The sequence below is a fragment of the Macaca fascicularis genome, chromosome 3 (assembly GCF_037993035.2).
Source record: "Macaca fascicularis isolate 582-1 chromosome 3, T2T-MFA8v1.1".
In the NCBI taxonomy this organism is placed as follows: domain Eukaryota; kingdom Metazoa; phylum Chordata; class Mammalia; order Primates; family Cercopithecidae; genus Macaca; species Macaca fascicularis.
Window position 1 is genome coordinate 83,359,287 of NC_088377.1, and position 23,341 is coordinate 83,382,627.

The following is a 23,341-nucleotide window of genomic DNA, read 5'->3' on the forward strand; positions in this document are numbered from 1 at the left end:
GGGCACGGGAAATACGAGTGTGTTCTTGCCACACACTCCATTTAATGCATGCCTTCCATGAACACTTGCCATGAGCCCAGTTTCTTGCTTGGTTCAAGGAATACAAAGCTGAATAGTGGCGGCCTTCTCACTGAGACCTCCTCAAATCTCTCCTACAAAGCACCGGCAGCTTTCTCATAAAGAACAGCAGAAACTGTGTGTATGGGAGGATGAGAGAGGGAGTCATAGGGGGAGAAAAAGTTTCGGATGGAGTTTTGATAGGTGGCAAGAAGAGAAAAAAAAACTCCCTCCCCAAAATGCAGAGGCAAAGAGGAGCCTCATGCTAGGGGGTGGTTAGGGAGTAATTTTATAGTTTTTAAAAATAATTTTAGAAAGACTACTATGGCAAAGAGGCTAGGGCATAAAGCAGTGGGAAGAGAGTAGAGACAACTATACTTCCCCTGCAGGTGTGTGTGTGTTTGTGTGTGTGTGTGTGTGTGTGTCTGTCTGTGTACAAGGGTGGGAGCAATTCTTTGATTCTTTCAGTTCATTCACTTCTCAGCTAACAAGCTAAAAAGTTTCTGTTTCTAGTTTTGTATTTTTGTATCCTCAGGTGAGGTTTCTGCAAGTCAAACCCTTATGGCTGAATTTTATGTTTGAATACATTTTCCCACTTGGCACAGCTTGGCACATCTTGATCTCTACTTTCATTGAGAATCATAACTGTATTAGAAGAAGGAAGACATTTTTATATTTGTAGCAAACAATTAGAAAAGGGGAAGATAATATATATACTTAAAGTGGATGTATTTATATATATTTAAAGTGGATACCATAGGCTCATACACGTAGAAGGCTCTCAATAAACTTGATGGTGGTCCAACCAAGTTTAAAGTTCTTGGTACACATCTGCACAAGTGAGACTCAGAACAGTGAAGTAGGTCCCCTAAACTGACTTAGTTAGCCGGTCCCAGTGCTAGCTAGTGTAAAAATCCAGGACATCCAAGTCCAAGGCTTGCAATACCGCATGGCTTTATATTATTTATTTATTCATAGGTATTTATTAAACACCTTTTATGTGCCAGGCATTATGCTCATTCATAATTTTTTGACATTGATCCAGGCCGCAATCAGAATGAAAGCGCAATAAAAAGCCACAACTTTATTATTCCATTTTTCGGGGGCCTAGTCTTGCATTGATTACATCCCCACATAATCTCCAAGAGAGATTTTTTTGCTGGCATTATTCACCATCATTCAACTGTAGCAGCATGAAGGAAGCTATTAGTGCATAGGTTTCTGTGGTTATTTGACATAAAATAAATGTCAGCTTTGTAATCTTAGCCCTTATGAAACAAGTGTTAACTAAATTGAGTGAGAACAGCTCACATTTAAATTGCTTCTATTGGCCAGTCCTTCAAAGGTAAAATGAACTCCTCCAAGTCATTATCAATGTTCTCATCAATAAGCAGACACTCTAGCTGGGTACGCAGGGAAGATCTCTGGGTCTTTCAAAGACAAAATAACACACACTAATGAGTTAGAGACACATATTGGTTTGTGACTCAAAAATGTGATTTGTTGTCAGAAGAAATAACAACTAAAGGTGAGTTACTACCTATTCTACAAACATGATTACTCCCAGGAGTGACTTTCTAAAGTTCCAAGAATTAGAGGACTGCTTATCAAATTAAATAAAAATTAAGTATGTTTATAATTTGTTTTCATGCATCCCAGAGTCTTTTTACTATTCTGTTGGCCTTTCTTTCTCTTCACATGTCCATATAAGAGTTCGAAAACTCTACTGCCGATTTCAGCTAGCAACTTTATTTTAATCAAGTGTGAGAATGATTCTATTTCCTGCTACAGTTCAGAATCTTTTTCTACCAATCAAATGAAGAATGAGTTTGCTTATGCTGTTTCAGGTCATCATGAATGGTCCCAGGTGATTCAAGGCCCACTTTGAATTGATGTTGGTGTTTGGGCCTCCAGCTTCATCCACTACCATGGGTGACCCTCAACCAATCATTGGTGTGGTCAGGTCCTCAGCGCCCTTGCTTCTGAATGGGAACAGATGCCTCTTGGGTTGTAGGAGAGTCTGTCAACTGTCAGCACTCTGTATGAGCTGGGCCCTGCCATCATGCCTCTCCTCCCCACTGTGCCTGCCCCTGAGGGCCTCCTCAATACTTCCTCTGTTCCTGCAGGGCCATCACTGAACTCAGCAGAGCACAGACACAGAATTTATATTTCATGAGGGGTGCAAGAAGGTCAGTGGCACTGAGGAAAGCTAGGCTCACAAAATGTTTTAAATGGACTGTAGCCACAGCCAAGACCTGACCAGAAGGCTGTGGCCAGGCTTCCTGCTCCTGGTGCAGCCCCTTCAGGTGAGGCAGAGGACGCAGTGGCTCATCACTGGGCCAGAGCCCAGAAAGCACAAGCCTTATTTCAGCTCTACCCCGTTGCAATTTTTTTCTCCTGTCCTCTGGCCCTCACAGCTGGGATCACGAAGGTCCCCAATGGCCATGGCGAGATCAGTCCTGTGTTAATCCCCCATGGCAGGAGTAGAGGGTTTCTTAACCTTAGCACCGTGGACATTTGGGGCAGGATAACTTTGTTGTGGGAGGCTGCCCTGTGCACTGTAGGCTGTTAACAGTATCCCTGGATGCCAGTAGCACTTCCCTAGTTGTGATGACCAAGAATGTCTCTGGTCATTGCCAGGTCTCTGCTGGGATTGACCCTGGGTCAGAATCACATTAGGCATGACGAACAGGACTGGTCTTGTACCGCCTCCTGTGCAAATCTGCTTTGGCACATTTGCCTGCTACTCCAGCCACATTAAACTTCTGCTAGTCTCCAAATGCAGGGGCCACCACACACCACTGGCTCTTTACGCCTGCCCTTTCTTCCATGGGACTTTCTTATCTTTCTGGTCTATTTGGAAAACTCATTCTGATTCGATAAGCTCCTCAAGGTGTCTCCACAAACATTTCCCTGATCAGCTCAAGCAGAATCAGTGGCTTATTCCCTTGTATAATACTCCATCAGCCCACAGTGATCCATCATCCTGCAAGGGAAGCCTGCCATGGAGTTCCTGTCCCAACAGACACAGAGGTCCCATGCCGTTTCACTAGAGTGTGATGGGTCCTATGAGAGGAAGGTTCCAGTGCTCCAGGACCCTAACAGTGAGGGTCTCTGTCTGCCAGGGAGCAATGCAGGCCTCCTAAGGCAATGGCAGACCAGGGAGATGTGAAAGTGAACAGTGGTTGTCCAACCAAAAGAACAGCAAGTGTGGAAACAGTGTGCTCTTGCAGCAGGGACTCATTTAAATCGTTCACATAGAAAATCCGAGTTTATTATAAATCATGCTGCTATAGAGACACATGCACACGTATGTTTATTGCGGCACTATTCACAATAGAAAGACTTGGAATCAACCCAAATGTCCATCAGTGACAGACTGGATAAAGAAAATGTGGCACATATACACCATGGAATACTATGCAGCCATAAAAAAGGATGAGTTCGTGTCATTTGTAGGGACGTGGATGCAGCTGGAAACCATCATTCTCAGCAAACTACCACAAGAACAGAAAACCAAACACCGCATGTTCTCACTCATAGGTGGGAATTGAACAATGAGATCACTTGGACTCTGGAAGGGGAACATCACACACCAGGGCCTATTATGGGGCGGGGGGAGGGGGGAGGGATGGCATTGGGAGTTATACCTGATGTAAATGATGAGTTGATGGGTGCTGACGAGTTGAGGGTGCAGCACACCAACATGGCACAAGTATACATATGTAACAAACCTGCATGTTGTGCACACGTACCCTAGAACTTAAAGTATAATTAAAAAAAAAAAAGAAAAAAAAAAAAGAAAATCCGAGTTTACCGAGCACCAAATATATCCCAAATTCCATGTGCAGTGTGCATAGGAAGCAGGCCCTAACCTTGACCCTGAGGCACTTGAGACCTGCCCATGCCTTGCTGTGTCCTTTGTCTGCCCTGGCTTGTTTCACTGCCTGGGGATGGGGGCTTCGGTCACAGCCATGCTGGCCATATGGAAACTGTGCCAAGGATGGTCTGTGTTTCTGGTTTCACTCACCAGAGGCATGAGGGTCCCTTTAGCATATGATTTTCATCACTGGGAGGGAAATCTGGGCTGGCAAACAATTTAGAAGTCATGGGGTTGAATAATGCTGCCAACAGAGAAGGAAGTAATGTCACGAATAGATTCGCAGGCGTCAGGATTTTTTTTGAGGCTCGTTCTTTCCCACCCACTTTTACTTTCTGGCCACTGCTATGGAGCAAATGTTCGTGTCCTTCCAAAATTCACATTTGGAAGCCGTACCCATCAATACGATGATATGAGGAGGTGAGATTTTTAGGAAGTAATTATTTCCGGAAGGTGGAGTCCTCATGAATGAGATTAGTGCCCTTATAAAAAGAGACACAAGAGACATGATCTCTCTCTCCACTGTGTGAGGGCTCAGTGAAAAGGCGGCCTTCCATAAACTGGGCAGGGAGGCCTCACTAGGAACTGAGTTAACCAGTACCTTGATCTTGATCTTCCAGCCTCCCAAACTGTAAGGAATAAATTTCTGTTGTTGAAGTTACCCAGTCTGTGGTGTTTTGTTATAGCAATCTGAGCTGACTAAGACACCCACTGGATCACAGTTTAATTGAATATGGTAGTTGTATAAAATTTGAATACTATGCAGCCATAAAAAAGGATGAGTTCATGTCCTTTGTAGGGACATGCATGAAGCAAGAAACCATCATTCTGAGCAAACTATCGCAAGGACAGAAAACCAAACACTGCATGTTCTCATTCATAGGTGGGAATTGAACAATGAGAACACTTGGACACAGGAAGGGCAACATCACACACCGGGGTCTGTTGTGGGGGAGGGGGAGGGGGAGGGGTAGCATTAGGAGATACACCTAATGTAAATGACGAGTTAATGGGTGCGGCACAGCAGCATGGCACATGTATACATATGTAACAAACCTGTACGTTGTGCACATGTACCCTAGAACGTAAAGTATAATAATAAAAAAAAGAAAAAAAAATTGTAAATCATAAAAATGTACCACCTACTCGGTGTGTATTTTCACATGCACTTTACAGAAATCCTGTGACGCAGAAAATTTCCCCTTTCAAGTGAAGAAATTGACAGCACAGTGATGAACTTTCTCTAGGAGTTACAGCCAAGAATTGGTGGACTCTGAATTCAAACCTTTTGCTTAGGGCTGCCCCATCCTGCCTGAGTCCCAACAGAGGTCAGAGACACCAGTAGGTGGCCTGAACAGGGGAGCAGGCTGGTCACAAGGGAGCAGCTTTGGGTTCAGCAGTTATGATACAGTTGCTGGGAACTTCTGCCCATCTGGCCCGACTGGTTGGCTGAAATGGCTCTATCCTTGATGAAAACCTGCTGGAAGGAATTAGGAACACAGAAGACATTGCCAAAGGATACATTGTTCAGACCCCTAAATTTGCTGCTCTTCATCCCCTGCCTGGGCATGGATTGAACGTTGATATGTTGCAGTCTCACCACTGGAGAGAAGAAATTCTCAATTCCTGTGTGCCCAGGACTCCCAGGGAGAAGAGCATCTGGGCCTGATGTCCCCCACGGCAGGCAATCGTGTGCGGGTCTGTGGTTACACCCACCCACACTTTCCATGTCACCTGACAAAGGTGCGCTTTCCAGTAACTCATTGCAAAACTTTTGTGAAAGGAAAAACATCTAGTCTGATGTGAGATGAATAAGTTGGTTTAATAAGTATGGGTTATGGAATCATAATAATGGGGAAAGAAAAAAGACAAAAATAAGAGTAGGGCACCTGGAGTTTAACTGCAGGTAAGAATAAAAGCAATTAAAAAGTCATATGTTTTCTCAAAGCTTTGGTCTGTGTCTTGGTGTTTTCAAGGAAGCTGAAGGTACCCTGATCAGTCCGGGGCACACTGGCACAGAGCCAACACATGATGATTCTAGGAGAGACTGCTGTGCCTCAGACTGCTTTCATCACCAGACAGTGGCCCCTTGAGTGTGGGTTGAGTGTGGACTCAGCCTTACTTTCTGCAGGGGTTGGGGGAAAACCAGGCCTAACATCCAGCAATAGAACATTAACTCAGCTAGTGAAAAATGGAAGTGACGTCACAAATGCCGCATTATGAAAGTAGCTATTTTTTAAATAGCTCAACTGCACAATTGCCAAGGCTTGGATCCCTCTCTTAAAGTCTTATAGAGGCCTTGTAACCAACTCCTGGCTAATCTGGGCTGATAGTTGCTGCTTTCCAACTGCCAAGCTGTCAGGGGATTGTTTCCTTTGTTAAAACTCACAGGGTGAGGTGGAGAACAACGTTCATATTTCTGTACTTTGCGCGTGCTCCTTGCTCCCTCTGGAACATTCCCTGTTATTTGCCACGTGGCAAATTCTCATTCTTATACACCACCATCTGCATCTCCAACTGAATCATCTCATCCTCAGTGCACTTGCTCCCTTTTTATTCTATTAATACAATGTTTGGTGCAGCCCCATGGTCATTATCATTTGTGCTCTAATTCTGCATTCATGTACATCTTTACTAATAAAAATAGAGAACATCGATCCAGAACTTGCTATGTACCAAGGGCAGTGCTAAGCATGTTGTTCATATTATTTTACCTAATTCTTGCAACAATATTTTTAGGCAGTGCTATCCACATTATCACCACTTGACAGAGGAGAAATTGACAGCTAGGTATGCACTTGCCAAGGGTCACACATATGGAAAGATCAGAGCCAGAATTTAAACCCAAGGAGTCAATGATCTCACTTATATGTGAATTGGAAATAAATGGAACTCATAGACACAGAGAGTAGAATGGTAGTTTGCCAGGGGCTGGGGCTGGAACTGGGGCTGGGACTGGGGCTGGGAAGATGTTGGTCAAAGGGTATCAAGTTGCAGTTATAAGATGAATAAGTTCTGGGGATCTAATGTACAGCATGGTGACTATGGTTAATAATAATATATTGTGTGCTTGAAATTTGCTAAGAGAGTAGATCTTAAGTGTTCCCACCAACCCTCACCCCACACAAAAGGTAACCGTGTGAGATTATGGATATGTTAAGTGGCTTGATTGTAGTGATCAATTCACAGTATGTACATATATCAAATCATCACATATATGCCTTCCATATATACTGTTTCCTCCTGTCCATTGCATCTCAATTGGGCTGGGAAAAATAAAACAAACCCAAGCAGTCTGGCTCTAGAGGTGCGATGCTTTCCTGCCATCCTGTCTGCTCCCAGGACTCTGTGCTCCCAGAACCCAAGGGGGGTTCAGGCCTTATCCATCTTTGCATTCACACCCCCTCACCTCTCTCATAAAGACCCTGGTCATCCATCCTTGGATTCACTCCTGCACCTCTTTCAAACATGGAGGGGCATAGAGAATTATGTAGTTGAGAAGCACCTGGCCCCTGTGTGCTTTGATGTTCACACAGTGAGGACTTCTCATTTTATGGTGTGGGCCAAGAGAATCAATCCCAATCTCTTTAGAGTGATTCTCCAGCTTCCTGTTTGGAGGACCAGCAAGAGAATGGGCCAGCAGGCCACTTTGTGTATCTTTCTGACAGGCTGTGTGTGAAATAGCTGGTCCTCACTAGCCTGAAAACCTAAGGGAGGAAGAGTGCCACATCCCAGCTGTGCCCCTGGTGCCCAGCTTGTAATGAAGCCTTAGAGAAGCTGCTTCCTGCTGGTGTTGCATGTCCACAGCCCATACTGAGAGAAGAGATTGTAGCAGACTGAAGGTTGCCAACGTGAAATCACAGGATGGGAAAGCAAGACATCCCTCACTGATTAAATGTAAGATAACAATAACAACAGTAATAATAGTAAAAAGTGGCTGGATGCTTCTATGCTTTATGTGCTGTGCCTAGGGCCTGCCATAGATCATTTGCTCTTCATAGCAACTCTGGGCTATCTCATATTGCTCCCATTTATAGATGAGAAAACTGAGGCTTAGAGATTAAGTAACTTGTCATTGCGCAACAGGTTAGTGAATGGTTGGTCTGATCTCAAATCTTATTTTTTAGAATAACTAGAAAATATCTTCCTTCATGCCTTTAGTCCATTTGGGCTGCTATAACAAATTACTGTAAATGGGATGGTTTATAAACAACAGAAATATATTTCTTACAGTTTTGAAGACTGGGAAGTTCAAAATCAAGACACTAGCAGATTTAGCATCTGGCGAGGACTCTTGGTTCATAGACAGTGCCTTCTCGCTGTGTTGTCACATGGTGGAAGGGGTGAGGAAACTCTCTGGGGTCTCTTTTATAAGGATGTTGACCCATTCATGAGGCTCCATCCTCATGCCTTAATCATCCCCAGAGGCCCCACCTCCTAATACCATCATCTTGGGAGTAAGGATGTTAATATATGAATTCTGGGGGACACAGACATTCAGAACACAGTACATTCCTTCTACAAGGCCTAACCCCGGGCCTGGTAGACACTGAGGCACACATATCTGTCCTTGAGAGAACTCCAGCCAAGGAACACAGTGGGGTAAGGCCCCTGGAAGGCTGCTGTCAGTGGACAGGTGCACAGGTTAGGACAGATCTGGGAGAGACAGAGGGCCCAGGAGCTACTGAAGTGATGCCTCCAGGTGTAAGGCCTGGGGGGCCACGTGGAGACAGGTGGCAGAGAGACTGGGAAGGAAGCAGAGCCAAAGCCTCCGTCTGGATGAGGCTCAAGAACGAACAGAGCAACTGGGCAAGAAGGATAGGCAGTGGCCACCCAAGAAGGATGGCAGAGTTCTTAATTTCATGAATGGGGCAGCCCTGAGATGGGAAGAAGCTGAAAGCAGAGGCTGGAAGTTGAGAATCAGGGCCCATCTATTTAGTTTGGACCACAGCACACTTTTGCTACTGTCTAGGTTGTTTTGCCTTTTAATGGAACCAACCTTGAATAAACAGATTTTGTGTACAAAAAAGTCTGGATATCCTCCCCCTTCCTTTTTTTTTTTGAGACAGAGTCTCGTTCTGTCGCCCAGGCTGGAGTGCAGTGGCTGGACCTCAGCTCACGGCAAGCTCCGCCTCCCGGGTTTATGCCATTCTCCTGCCTCAGCCTCCCGAGTAGCTGGGACTACAGACGCCCGCCACCAAGCCCCACTAGTTTTTTTTTTTTTTTTTTTTTTTTGTATTTTTTAGTTGAGACGGGGTTTCACCGTGTTAGCCAGGATGGTCTTGATCTCCTGACCTCGTGATCCGCCGGTCTCGGCCTCCCAAAGTGCTGGGATTACACCCTTGGATATCCCTTCTTTAGTAAGCCAGAAGATCAGTCCTGTTGGGCTCCTTCACATGGGACAGCAGTTGGCAGAAGGGTCCTTGCTCCCAACTCTCCCCTCCCCAGAGGGCAGAGTTTCTGCCTCCTGGGCTATGTTCAACCTGCACTGCGCTCCTCACCCAATGGGAGGGACTAATCAACCTGTTTGGGCTGTAGATACTTTAAATTGTAATTTCTGCCCTGAGGCATGGGGGTTTCTAAAGTCTTAATGGAGGGGAATGAAGATCATTGTAGGTGAGAAAATCCAGGGACATGTTCTGGGGATCTTGGCTGTGTCACCTACACAGATACTGAATTCCCCTAGAATGTGGGCAGGAGCAGAGGAGGTGACCCCAATCCCTCACTTAATGTGGGGTAGGTCATTCAGATTGATGTAGGTGGCAAGGATGGATCCAGGGTGAACCACCACATGCCATGTGCTTCGAGGGACATTTTTTTTTTCACGTAGATGAAAAAGCAAAGCCATTTCACAGTTTACATTCTACTCAAATACAAAAAGAAAAATAAATAGATTTGCTGGCAATCAGGAGTTTAATTGGCTAGTGGGTCACAGTGCGTATAAACACTACAATTGTTTTGTTCCTTTGGATTTTGGGTTAAAAACTGCAGTTTGCATATTTTAGGGACTTTTAGGGATTTTCCAAGGCCAAAGTTGTGTACAAGCCAATCATATTACAATCGTTCTCTCTTTATCACTCTTAAAAATCATTTAATAGAAACTTAGAGAGCAGACTTGGGAATATAATAAAATTTGGCTCCTTTAAATTGAACACATATTTTCTAAACCTCCAATAGATACTTTCCAGAAAAGAACGGCTGTAATATGGCATTTATTGTTACAAAATTAGGCGGACCAAGAGGTCACTTATAATATTTATGAGAAGTAGCTCCAATCACGAATGGTTTCATGCCACCGGTAATATTAGGTAACTTCTTTAGTCCTGACCCAAGTATCAATCACTTCTCTGCTCCATCACCCTAGTCCCCACCAGCTCTGTGAGACAAGTGAGGGAGGGTTCTAGGTATCCCCAGTTTGCAGCAGAGGATACTGAGATCTGATGAGGTGTTTTTCATGTGCACTCTATAAAACTGTGCCACTGCTTGGCATTGTGATGAGCTCCATTCTCTTGAGCTCATTGTATGGTTAGTTAATGAGCTGAGAAGTGGAAAAGTGTGCTGAATCAGGACAGGATGATGCTGGGGAGCAAAGCAGGGTGATGCAGTCCCGTGGCAGGTATGTGGGGTGAGCCAGCCCACACCTGCCATACCCTGATTCTCCACGTCTGAGTCCTTTCTCCAGGGCTACAGCTCACATTTGCGGTTGGCCTAAACAAAGTAAAACAGGTTAGAATGTGTCAGGTCCATAGCTTTACCTGAAGGGAGCTTACAGGAAGTTCCAAGGCAGGGAAGCCTTGTTTCCTTCTCCAAACTCATTCTCACAGTTGTATTGTCATAGGAGTTGATCTCTCAACTGTGCACTTCCTATGTGTGCAGACTCAACATTTCCTAAACTGAACTCTTTTGGAGACGGTGTTCACTTGAGCTTCCAGAATTGTCTCCCAGAAACCCTATGTCCAGAGGCCAGCCAGTTGTCTCCTCTAGACTCCTAGACAGCTGCCCTGGTCTTGCCAGCCCTAGACCATTCTTCATAGATGGATCAAGATGACGCCTTTGCCGTCTCTGCAACCGAAGCTCCTACTTCTCAATTACTTCAGACAAAAGTCCTAGAGTCAGCTGGTGATCCTCAGCCTCTGGAGACATCAGTGGTTCTGACACTTTTCTACACTAGTATCCCCACTGAGAGGTGAGCAGGCATAATGTGCCATTTTGGGTTTTTACCCTTCAGGGCTGGGCCTCAAGCATGATGTTGCTCTGAAGTTCAGTGTTTTATTTTTAAAATCCCATGTTACTGCAAAGCATATGCATGTTTGATTCAAAATGTAAATTTATTTCTATTTGCAATATTGGGAAACTAAGTAATTCAGATGCATTCTCCTTGGCAAAATATAAGAAACACTTGGCTGGGCACGGTGGCTCATGCCTGTAATCCCAGCACTTTGGGAGGCCAAGACAGGTGGATCACAAGGTCAGGAGTTTGAGACCAGCCTGGCCAACACGGTGAAGCCCCATCTCTACTATAAATACAAAAATTAGCTGGGCATGTTGGTGGGCGCCTGTAATCCCAGCTACTTGGAGGCTGAGTCAGGAGAATCATTTGAACCTGGGAGGCAGAGGTTGCAGTGAGCCGAGATCATGCCATTGCACTCCAGCCTGGGCGACACGGCGAGACTCCACCTCAAAAAAAAAAAAAAAAAAAAAAAAAAAAAAGAAACACTTTATGAAAGGTGTTGGAGGACTAACAAATCAGTGGAGAATAGAAAGCCAACACCCGGGGGAAGAAGTAGACAAGGAAGGCAAGCCAGAATTAGGGATGCTTTTCCTCTTCAGTTTCTGTCAATTCCAGAAGGGTTGGAGGGTGGAGGTGGTGAAGAGCCCGATCATGGCTGGGCACTCCTCCCACCCCAAGCTTGAGGTGAGCTCTGAAAGTCTGGGCCTTAGGGGTGAGGGCAAACTCAAAATGGGCCAGTTATTCCTGGGACTGAAACTCATCTTTGAATCATCTCAGTCCACGGTTGAAATAAAACTGTCTGCAGGTTGCTAGTGTGCTGGCCACCTGCCAGAAGTGGAAGCAAATAATAACTGAGAAAGCAGATTATTGTACAGTCTTTCATATACAATTATAGTCAGTCAATCAAAAACAACCAGGTGTACGCAGGCAGAAAACTATGAGATCTAAAAGAAGAAAGACATCACACAAAAGAGCAAGAGTCATACAGGGAACTTATGGAATGTGATCATAATATATTGACTAAAAATAACTATGCTAATATGCCTAAGAAAATAAAAAACAAAACCGAGAACAGAGTGTTTGAAGAAAGTCCCAAGGGGACATTCTGTGATTTAACAAATCCAGAAGAAAAACTAACTCAAAGGATGAGTTTAGCAATAAGTTAGATACAGTTCAAGCAAAAAAGGATTAAAAAATAGAGAAAAGAACATGGGAGACATATTGGTTATTTGAAAAAGATCTAACATACTTGTAATGGGACTCACACAATGAGGGGAGAGAGAGAGAGGAAAGAGAAAGAGGAGAGGGGAAGTGCCAGAGGGAGAGTGGGAGAGAAAGAATGCCTAGAATAAATGTAAGAATCACAAGTGACTACTTTGCTTGCATCTGTGTAAGTACTATTGGAAATTTTGGTGAAATGGATCATTTTTTGGAAAACAGAGTTTACCAAAATCAATTCGAACAGCAATGAAATGTTTAAACAGGCCCATCTCCACAGTAAACTAGATAAAATTATCAAGGAATATTTTGCATAAAAACATCAGGCCCAGATAGTCTTTCAGGGGAATTCAACCAAACTTGTAGAAACCAGAAATGCTCAAAATCTCTATGAAGAAAAATGGGAAATGTTCCTGAAAAATAGAAAATAGATTTGAAAAACAGATATCCTTGTATTTTTCTGTGATGTGTAAATGTCATAAAAATGACACTCCCTGTTTCTTTATGAATTTCATATAATCCCAACAAAAATACCAATAAGCTTTTGCCCTTGGACTTAGGCAAGTTGATACTGACATTTGTACTGGAAAATAAACACACTTGAATAACTAGGCAAGTACTGAAAGGGAAGAATTATAAGGGATTATTACTTCAGCAAACATTACAGCAAAGCCACAGAATGAAAACGCTGTGCCACTGGTGCATGCAGAGTAGCAGATTGGCGGGTCAGGTTGAAAACTGTAGACATTGGTCCAATTACACATGGACATTCAGAATATGATGATGGTGGCATGTCAAATTACTGGACAAAATTGAACCTCTTCATTAATGGTGCTGGGCCAGCAGGACAGTCATTAGGAAACAGATAAAATTATATCCATTCTTCATTCTATACATACGAGATAAACTCCAAAAGGTTCAGAGATAATGAGCGAAAAGATACAATAATAGAAAATAATGTGTGAAAAACTTCAAAACCTCAGCATAGGTTAAGACTTTCTAGCCATAACTTAATCTACAGGCGACAAAACAGTGAGGGATTAATTAATTTGACTTCTTAAAAAGAAAAATATGTTTATGGCAAATGACATCAAGAATACTCTTGAATCAATCTTTATAATATATATCACAGATAAGGAAACTAATATCCCTGATGTATAAAGGACATTTAAAATTGTGAAAAAAAATCTAAAAGTCCTATAAAATGGGCAAGATATATATATATATAAAAATTATAAATTGCTCAAATATATATAACATATATATGATATAAAACTATATATACATATAGTTGATGTAAAACTATATTTTTTAAAACATGAAAAGATGCTCAAACATCATGCATAATAAGAGAAATGTACATTATAACAATATCAATGCACAACTGCACAGATAGGCAAGATTTCAAAAGCTTGACAATAAATTGTTAGCAAGTCTCTAGTGAAGTGGGTACTCATACTTTACCGGTGGAAAAGCTAAGTGAACAACCCTTATGGAGGGGGATTTGGCAATATCTAAAAAAGAAAAAAATACGTATTTATCGTTTGATCCAGCAATCCTATTTCTAGAAATACACTCTAAAAACACACCTTTAACAGTACAAAAGTACATATGCACATATTGTTAAAAGCAGTGCTTATACTTGCAAAATACTGGAAATTACCTAAATGTCCAAATATAGAAGAGTAGCTAAAAAATGACACTTACACAAAAAGAACAGTACACAGTTGGATAAGAGAATAAAAATGATCTCTATGAATGACTTCATAGTGTTTTCTGAGAGATACTGTTAATTAAAATAGGCAAAGTGTCAAAGAGTACATATAGTATGCTACTTTTGTAAAGAAAGAGAGGGAAATTATAAAATATACGATATCTTCCACTTGTAACAAAACACTAGAAGGATAAACCAGAAGACAAGAAAATTGATTATTAAAAGATGTAGGATCAATGGTGTTGAAGGGCCAGAGTAGAGTTAATTTTCTGGGTATGTCATACAGTTTTGAGTTTGGGAAATATGTTAATATTGTGTATATTCCCAAATCACATTAAATTGACAATTTTAAGAAAAACTAAAACTGAATGCAAATAGAAATAAATGAATGTAACTCTCCTTTATAATCTCAGTGAAGGGGAACATCAATTGCAAGTAACTGGATGTAGTTTGATTACAAAACTGTATGCTTCAGAATACAACCTTTAATCAAATCTTGCGCTCTCAGTAGTAGGCTTATGTTTTGTATGACATGTTTATAGCAATTCTGAAACTATTTTAATGTAGATTAGAGCAAATGATTACAAGTGTTAATATTTTTGGAAGTCAGAGTTCTCATTATAAATTGCTCAAAATTGGCCAAGGGCAGATGAATATCAAGCATCTTTGGATCAGGAAACCCTGAGAAGATATGAAATATCTTATCTGTATTGTTCAACTTGTCATCTTATGACAAGAAACTATTCTAGATTAAAGAGGGCCAAAGACAAAAGATAAATGGAATATGGCATTGCAGACTGAATCCTGTGGTGGGGGAAAATATGCTATAAAGGATAATTGACAATATTAAAATATTAAATGTAGACTATTTAAAATTGTATATCTGTGATAAATTTCCTGAATTTTTAAACTTTATTTTAGTTATGTAAGAAAACATCCTCATTGAAAATATATACTGAGGTATTGATAAGTCGTGGGGCATAATGAATGCAAGTACTTTTAAACTGCTCATGAAAAAATACCTACAAAGACAAGGAAAAGAATGATAAAACTAATGTGGCAAAATGTTTAAAGTAAAAGGATACAATATTTCTCTGTACTAGTATGCAACTTTTTAGTATGTTTGAAATTATTTTTAAAGTTAAAAAGTTACAGACAGTAAGTAAATTTCTCTTCAACAATAACATAGAAGTCAGGAGAGGTTGCTGCAAATGTGTTCATTTTTACGGCTGAATAGTATTCCATGGTCACTCATAAGTGGGAACTAAGTTGTGAGGATGAAAAGGCATAGGAATGATACAATGGATTTTGGGGACTTGGGGGGAAGGGTGGCGGGGGGTGGTGATGGATAAAAGGCTACAAATTGGGTACAGTGTATACTGCTCGGGTGATGGGCGCACCAAAATCTCACAAATCACCACTAAAAAACTTACTCATATTACCAAAAACCACCTGTTCCCCAGAAACCTATGGGGAAAAAAAAAGATGTCAGGAGATGGTAAATGTCCTTAAATTGTGCAAAGGTCTCTCGCACTGTCTGGTAAGTGGTGAGGTGCAAATTACTATGAGACTTTTACCAAGTCAGGAATACCTGCTACAATCTCTAGGGTAACCACTAAAAAGATAGAAAAGAATATCTAATTACAAAAATAGTAGAGGTGAAAATGGGATAAAAACCACTCCATCAATTCAAAATAAGGCAAGAAGAAAAACTGAAAGTAAGACAGAGCAGGTGGAAATCGTAATATAAAGCAAATAGTAAGATGGCAGATGTAAAATCAATCATATCAGTAAACACACTAATTATAAAGACTCTAAATCTTTAAAATGTCTGTCTATGCTTAGATGAAACCTAACTATATGCTGCTTTCTTCCAAGATTGCAAATAAGAAGATGAAAAAAGCTGCAGTCTTGTTGAATACTTGGAAATGGATTGTAGATTCAAATTAGGTAATTTGAGGAGATGTTCATAAAGAAAACATTGATAGCTACTGATGTAGTTAATATGCCATACCCATTTGGTTCATTACAATAAAAGACAATTCTATATTAGAAAATCAGTGATTCACCATATTAACGCAAGAAAGGAGGAATTGTATATTATCATTTTTATCACTGGAGAAAAAATTTTGATAAAATTCAATAATTGTTTATGATAAAAATCCTAGAAACTAGAGAAAAAATGAAACTTTATTTGATAAAAGAAGCTTACAAAAATTTTACAGCAACCATCATAGTTACTGGTGAAATGTTCAAAGTTTTCCCTTGGGTACTGGGAGGGAGACAAGGCTGCCTTCTAGCACTAAACTTCTCAACATTTTACTGGGGCCTCTAACAACTGTAGCAAGGCAAGTAAAAGAAACGATAGGTGCATGCACTGAAAAGGAAGAAACAAAGCAATTCTCATTCTGAGATAACACAATTATGGATATAGAAAATCTAGAGGAATCTTCAGGTAAATTATGAGAATTAATAAGTGAATTTAGGAATATTTGCTTCACATCACTGGATAGAAGTCAATATAAGCAAATCAACTACAAAAAGACAAATTAAAATTTAGATAACCTACATAACACCATAAACATACCACTTTCCCAGGAAAAAAATCTAATCGGTGATATGAATGTCTCTACACAGAAAACTATAAAATGTGATTGCTATTAACTAATGCATACTAAACAAAATAGGCATGATTTATATTTATGCATTGGATTATTTTAAAGATTGAAATGTTGGAATATTTTGAAGTTATCCACAAGTTGATATGCAGATTCAATATCTCAGTAGGTCTTTTCGGGGTATAAACTGACAAAACGATTTTATAATTTGAATAGAAATACACAAGGCCTAGAGCTGTCAAGAGAATATTAAAAAGAGCCAGTGCATCAGGAGGACATACTCCATAAACATGCAGATTTATGACATACAGTTGTAGTAGTTTCAGCACTATTGCATTCCTGAAAGTAGAGCAGGAAAGACAAAATGCACACACATAAGAATGTGTGTGTGTGCTTTGCTTTGCAGATGCTTTTTGTTGTATATAACAAAAGTGAGCCTAAAGAACAGTGAAGAAAACCGTGTGTGTGTGTTTTTTTAAAACAAAAAACTAGATTCAATTTTATATCCACATGGAAAATAAAGAAATTCCCTTCTTACCTTAGATGAAAATAAATTCCAGGTGGACTGCAGGTCTATATGAATAGTTAAAACATAAAGGCTTCTAGAAGGCAATATAGCAAAGTATCTTCATGTTCTTTGGGCAAGGAAAAATTTGTTGATAAATACATTTTGCTAAATATAAATGATAAAAAAATTGAGTACATTAAAATTAAGAGTGTCTGTGTACCAAATGACATTTATAAGTAAGTGAAGAGGTACAATAAATGGTTTATATTCAAAATATATGAAGTATATCTGCAAATTAATAAGGAAGACACATAAATAGAAAACTAGAGAATAGACAAGCACACATGTTACATAAAAGGATATTCAAATAAGCACATGATATAAATCCTTTATAATTTATCAAAATATTAATAATTAAAGTACGATGTTGAATCCATTCACAAAACCAGAATACCAAGCTAAAGAACCTGAAATAAAACTAAGCATTGATGGACATGTGGAGCAACTGGAACTCTCCTGCAAGGCTGGTGGGAGTGTAAATTAGCAGGACCACACTGGAAAATTGCTTGGAAGCATCTACTTAAACGGGGTATTTGTATATCCTACGGGCCAGCAGTTCCACTGCAAGGTATATAAGCGCAGAGATGTGTGCATATGTTCAACAAAAGACATGGAGGGAATGTTTACAGTCAAAAATTGGAAACAAGCCATCTTCATATGGAGGATTAATAAGTAACTTCTGGTCTACTTGTAAGGTTGAAGCACATGGTTGAACCTCATATGATGCTGAGAAAAGAAGCCAGACATCAAAGAAAACATATTGATTCATTTTGTAGAAAGCTCAAAAAGCAGTAAGGCAATGTGTGGTGCTGGAAGTCAGGAGGGTGGTTCTCTTTGGGAACATGGAGCTAATGACAGGGAGGGGCTGTGAAGAGGCCTTTTGGGGTGCTGCTGATAGTCTAGAAAGGCTATTGTTTTCTGTTACATGTTATATTGCAGTAAAGAAGAAAAAGATGCCTTTCTTCAAAATATTTAAATAAAATTAATAGGCTAAAAAGAAAGGTCCATATTTAGGGGCCTAAAAGCGGCAAGGGATTTCATGCGGTTTGAAATTTCCCTGGGAACTTTCATATTCCTCTGGCCATTCCTTGGATGACTCAGTCATGCAATGTTCACGCAACACAGTGCAACTTGCTAACGTCTACCACCGGAGTGGTGGAGCCATGGGGCTGCCCATAAGAGCCTGTGTCTGGTTCATGGTTAGTGAAGCATGAAGCGTGATGGGAGATCTACGCCATAGAGTTGTAACAAGCTGAAGTCTACTAGAGAATCACGAGTTCACAGGGCGTTTCTGGAATTAGAATCCTTCTTAGACTCCCTAGAATTCAATAAACCTGAAAGAGTAGCCTCAGCAAAGACATGTTGTGTTATCAGGTGGATTGAGCAGGAAATGGATTAGGGAGCCAAAGAGCGGACAAACTCAGCAGCAGTCACAATACCAGCTGTGTGAGCACCGCTGGTCAGCCACAGGGTGCTAAAACATCCAGGGTTCTTGCAGGAGAGCTGGAGGGAGGGAGTTGATGGTCAGGCCACATCCTCCGTGGGAGATTCATGGCCTTAGAGAGACACCACCTTTCCGCCTCTGCTCCAACTTCAGCCACTCTGCACCCACCCACTATGCAGAAATGACACATTCATTATGTTCTCAGACTAGCAATGCTCGCACATCTTTGTACACAATTGCCGGGAATGCTTCCTCATTCAGTTTATAAGACTCAGCAAATGTCTATTTCAATGCAAGCGTCCCTATTCTTCTCTTCCTGGTAGAATGAGGCTCCTACATTCTCTAGGAAAGGATGAACTAGCTAGTGAATGTTCTGGAGTCTAGAAATAAGCCTTGTTAATTTTTATTTGCTCTCAAAGTAGGAGGTGTTCAATGCATGTGTTTGATAAAAGATTATGAATAAGAAATAAAATAGAAGCATATTCAAAGTTAAGTGTTTCTTGTTAGATTTATAATTTTTAAAGTCACACATCACTATTCATGCATAAACATTACTTATAATTTTAAAATCTCTGCCCGAATCATTAGCTATTTTATCACAACGCAGTTTCTAAAGTAATTAAATGGGGAAATTTTATATTTTTATTTGAAACATTGAACTGAATTCTTCATAAAATAGACATTTCAATTGTTTTCTTTTAGAGAAAAGTAGAAATGAAAGTTTAAGTGCAGGATTTTTAAACAACTGAAAGGTTGGCACAGGCTAAAAATGATGCCAATTTATTTTACTTTAACAACATTAGATTAGGTGACTTAATAACTGCAAGGTTTTGTAACACAGATAGAAATTTAGCACTGTGAAATAAACTGTTCAGGTGAACGTGAACTCCACAGCCTTAATTTGATATTGAAAGAGGATGTGTTCCGTGAGGCTTCAAGACTGTATGCCGCATCTTAGGTCTCTGAGCTGAACTTCACATAAATGAATCTGAGGCCATGAGCAGTGGCTCATGCCTGTAATCCTAGCACTTTGGGAGGCCAAGGTGGGTGGATCACTTGAGGCCAGGAGTTCGAGATCAGTCTGGACAACATAGTGAGACAGTGTGTCTTAAAAAAAAAAAAAAAAGAAAAAATCAGCAGGCCATGGTGGTGTGTGCCTGTAGTTCCAGCTACTCACGAGGCTGAGGTGGGAGAATCACCTGAGCCCAGGAAACAGAGACTGCAGTGAGCCATGATCATGCCACTGCACTCCAGCCTGGGCCATAGAGTGAGAACCCAGATCAAAATAAAAAACAAAAACAAAAGAATCTGAGTCTGTGTGTGCAATTGGAGGTGATATGTGGGAGTAGCCAGTAGATTCCAGAAAAGAAAATACTGATTTTTCTTAAAGATTTGTTTTGGTTTTAATTCAATTTTTAGAACACATTTTAAAGATGCAAAATTTTTGTTCGTTTTAAAAATTACTTATCAATAGTCTTATCTTTCAGGGGAAAGGGGAGGAATTTATCTATTTATAGCAAATTGTGTTAGGTTTTAAAATTCTGTTATTCCAGAGGGTAAATGTGTATCAAAAGCACTGGAGTCATGAGGACCTAGGTTTGATATGCCACGCGCTCAGCATGATTTTTCACTCTGGGTCTCCATTGCTTCATCCTGGCAGTGGAGCTGGCAGTGTTCACAGGGCAGAGTGCTGGGGGAGGGAGCCAGAGCTCCTGACGGCTGCCGGTGGGCTCCCAGGGATCTAGGCTCCCTCCCTCCTCCAACCAGAGGTGTGAGCAAGAGGCAGAGAAAAGTCCTACAGCCCCTTCCCCTGGAAGACCCCTTCAGGGTCTCGACTGTGGGCCCATGTAGGAGAGGCTGGGCTTCCTTCTACTGCCTTCTCCCCTTCTGCGTGGGGAGACAAGAGGGAGACAGCACACCCTGATCCCCCGGGCACGCCGGTTAAGGAGCGGCCTCTGACTGAGGCTGTCCACAGAGGCAACAGTCGTGGCCCGTGGGTGTCATGGGCTCATCAATTTGACTTGCTGCTACACTTCCTCTAGGGGCGTGACCAAGATCAGAAAGATGGATACTCGCTCCACCCACCAAACGCCCCTGCAGGCAGCAGAGCAGAAACTCCTTCCTTTGAGGGCTCTGTGGAGTGGTGTGGCCCATTGGTGAAGCTCGGGGGGCAACCTGCTTGTGTTTAGCCCTGGTCCTGCCTCATCAGAGGCAGGTATGACCCAGGTAAAGACCAGCACTTGGGCGTCTCAGAGATGCTGGCGTCGGAGGTTGCTGGGGTTGTCTGGAGTGTGTATGAGTGAATGCACGCAAGCCCGCAGCCCTGAGCCTTAGTCATGGGCAGCGCGCAGTCCACGGGGAGCATGAAGATGAGGGAATCCCTGCCCTAGCCCTCAGTAAGGGCACAGGTGAGGCCCTCAGTTCACGTCAGTAGCTATTGCTGTTATCAATACCTGTGCATTTTAATGGATGTAAAACGTGTGCTGAATTTTAAAATGGTAGGTGCACAATATTATTTTTATAATTGCTTCAGAATATTTACTAGGGTTAACACCTATTAAATAGTTGGCGAGAATGTATCTCACCAAAATTTGAATTAAATACCTATATTTGGCAGGGCGTGGTGGCTCATGCCTGTAATCCCAGCACTTTGGGAGGCTGAGGCGGGCGGATCACGAAGTCAGGAGATCCAGACCATCCTGGCTAACACAGTGAAATCCTGTCTCTACTAAAAATACAAAAAATTAGCTGGGCGTGGTGGCGGGCGCCTGTAGTCCCAGCTACTTGGGAGGCTGAGGCAGGAGAATGACGTGAACCAGGGAGGCAGAGCTTGCAGTGAGCCAAGATAGTGCCACTGCACTCCAGCCTGGGCGACAGAGTGACATTCCATCTCAAAAAAAAAAAAACACCAAAAAAACCCCACAAAAAAACCAAAAACCAAAACAAAACAAAAAACCACACCCCAAAACCCAATATTTATATGTAGCAGAATTAGGTAATTTTTTTTTTTTTTGAGATGGAGTCTCCCTCTGTTGCCCAGGCTGGAGTGCTATGGAGCAATCTGGGCTCACTGCGACCTCTGCCTCCTGGGTTCAAGCGATTGTCCTTCCTCAGCCTCCCAGTTAGCTGGGTCTACAGGCATGCACCACCACACCCGACTAATTTTTGTATTTTTAGTGGAGATGGGATTTCACCATGTTGGCCAAGCTGATCTCAAACACCTGACCTCAGGTGATCCACCTGCCTCAGCTTCCCAAAGTCCTGGGATTACAGGCATGAGCCACTGTGCCCAGCCAGAAGTAGGTAATTTTATTCATAAGAGACACACTTGTTAGGTCCGGAGGAGGCTCTGAGTTATTGGAGGTAGCACAGTGACTTGTCTAGAGTCTGAGGACTGCAGGGTCCATGCTCAAGGAGTGTCAGGCATGGGGCACAGAGCTGAGCCTGGGCACAGAGACCATGAGCAAAAGAGCAGCCAGTGGCCGCTGAGGTGGGTCTGGCCAGCCCATGGAGCCACAGGAGATGGGATGAGCCAGGTGGGGTTTCTAAAATTTGTGTTTAATGTTGCTTGCTTAATTTCTACCAGGGAAAAGAGGAATTGCAAGCCAGTTATTTATCACTTTCTTCCTCTTTTTAAAAAATATGTAGCTTAAAAATTACTCTAGTAGTAACTCATAAATAACTCATAAATAAGGACCTTTTTGGTGAACCTTCTTCTAGTATCTCTGCTATGAATGTTTTGGAATAGTTATTTATATATCTGCATAGTTTTATTCTACATATATCTACAGATGTGAACCACATAGTTAAAATTGTGTAAAACACATTTATATACGTTTTATCACATATATACTCTATATTCTAATTTTCTACAAATACGTGGTATTATTCATTTTTCATATTATTATAAAATATTTGCTAGAATATATTTTCCCTGCCATGTAACAGCAGCACATTGTTACATGTACTACAATGGGTTGAACCTCTCCTCTTGTGTGGAACATTTATGCTTTTTCAATCATTCTCTATTATGCATGTAAATCTTTTCTTTTTCTTTTCTCAGGAAGTATCCTAGGATAGAAGCTTACCGACGCTGTGATGGGAATCAAGTTGTGAATGTTACGAAGGTTGTCACAGCTTGCAGCTTCAAGCTTCTTCAGAATACAGGTGGGCTTGGCCCTGCTGCTGGCCACTGGCACCACAGGCAAGGATCTGGCCTGGAGGGTTCCCAGCCCAGGCTTCATATAAGGGACAGGTCCAGGGAGGCTGGCGCCCTGCTGTGAATGTCACCACCACAGTCATATTCACTGTGATCAATAACACATGAGCCCATGGCACGCAGCCCCGGCAGCCCTCGAGTGGTATGCCCCAACTCCACCCTGCGCCAGCTCACTACCTGCTTCCATGGGCTCTGCCTCACCTAGCCTGCATCTGTGTGAGCCAGGAGAGCCAGAACTCGTTTGTGCTTCCTCCTCTCCTCAAGGACATGTTCATTGCAGCATTATTCACAATAGCAAAGATATGGAATCAACCTAAATGCCCATCAATGATAGACTGGATAAAGAAAATGTGGTACATATACACCATGGAATACTATGCAGCCGTAAAAAA

At 41.7% G+C, this 23,341-nt stretch overlaps 1 long non-coding RNA gene across 1 annotated transcript in view; it reads left to right on the forward strand.

The window, feature by feature from the left end:
• Positions 1–22,926, forward strand: part of LOC107129196 (uncharacterized) — a 43,433-nt gene extending 20,507 nt beyond the window's left edge. The window contains exon 4 of the long non-coding RNA XR_001489421.4: positions 22,794–22,926. This is a non-coding gene — a long non-coding RNA (uncharacterized lncRNA). The remainder of the gene's footprint in view (positions 1–22,793) is intronic.
• Positions 22,927–23,341: the final 415 nt, after the last annotated feature.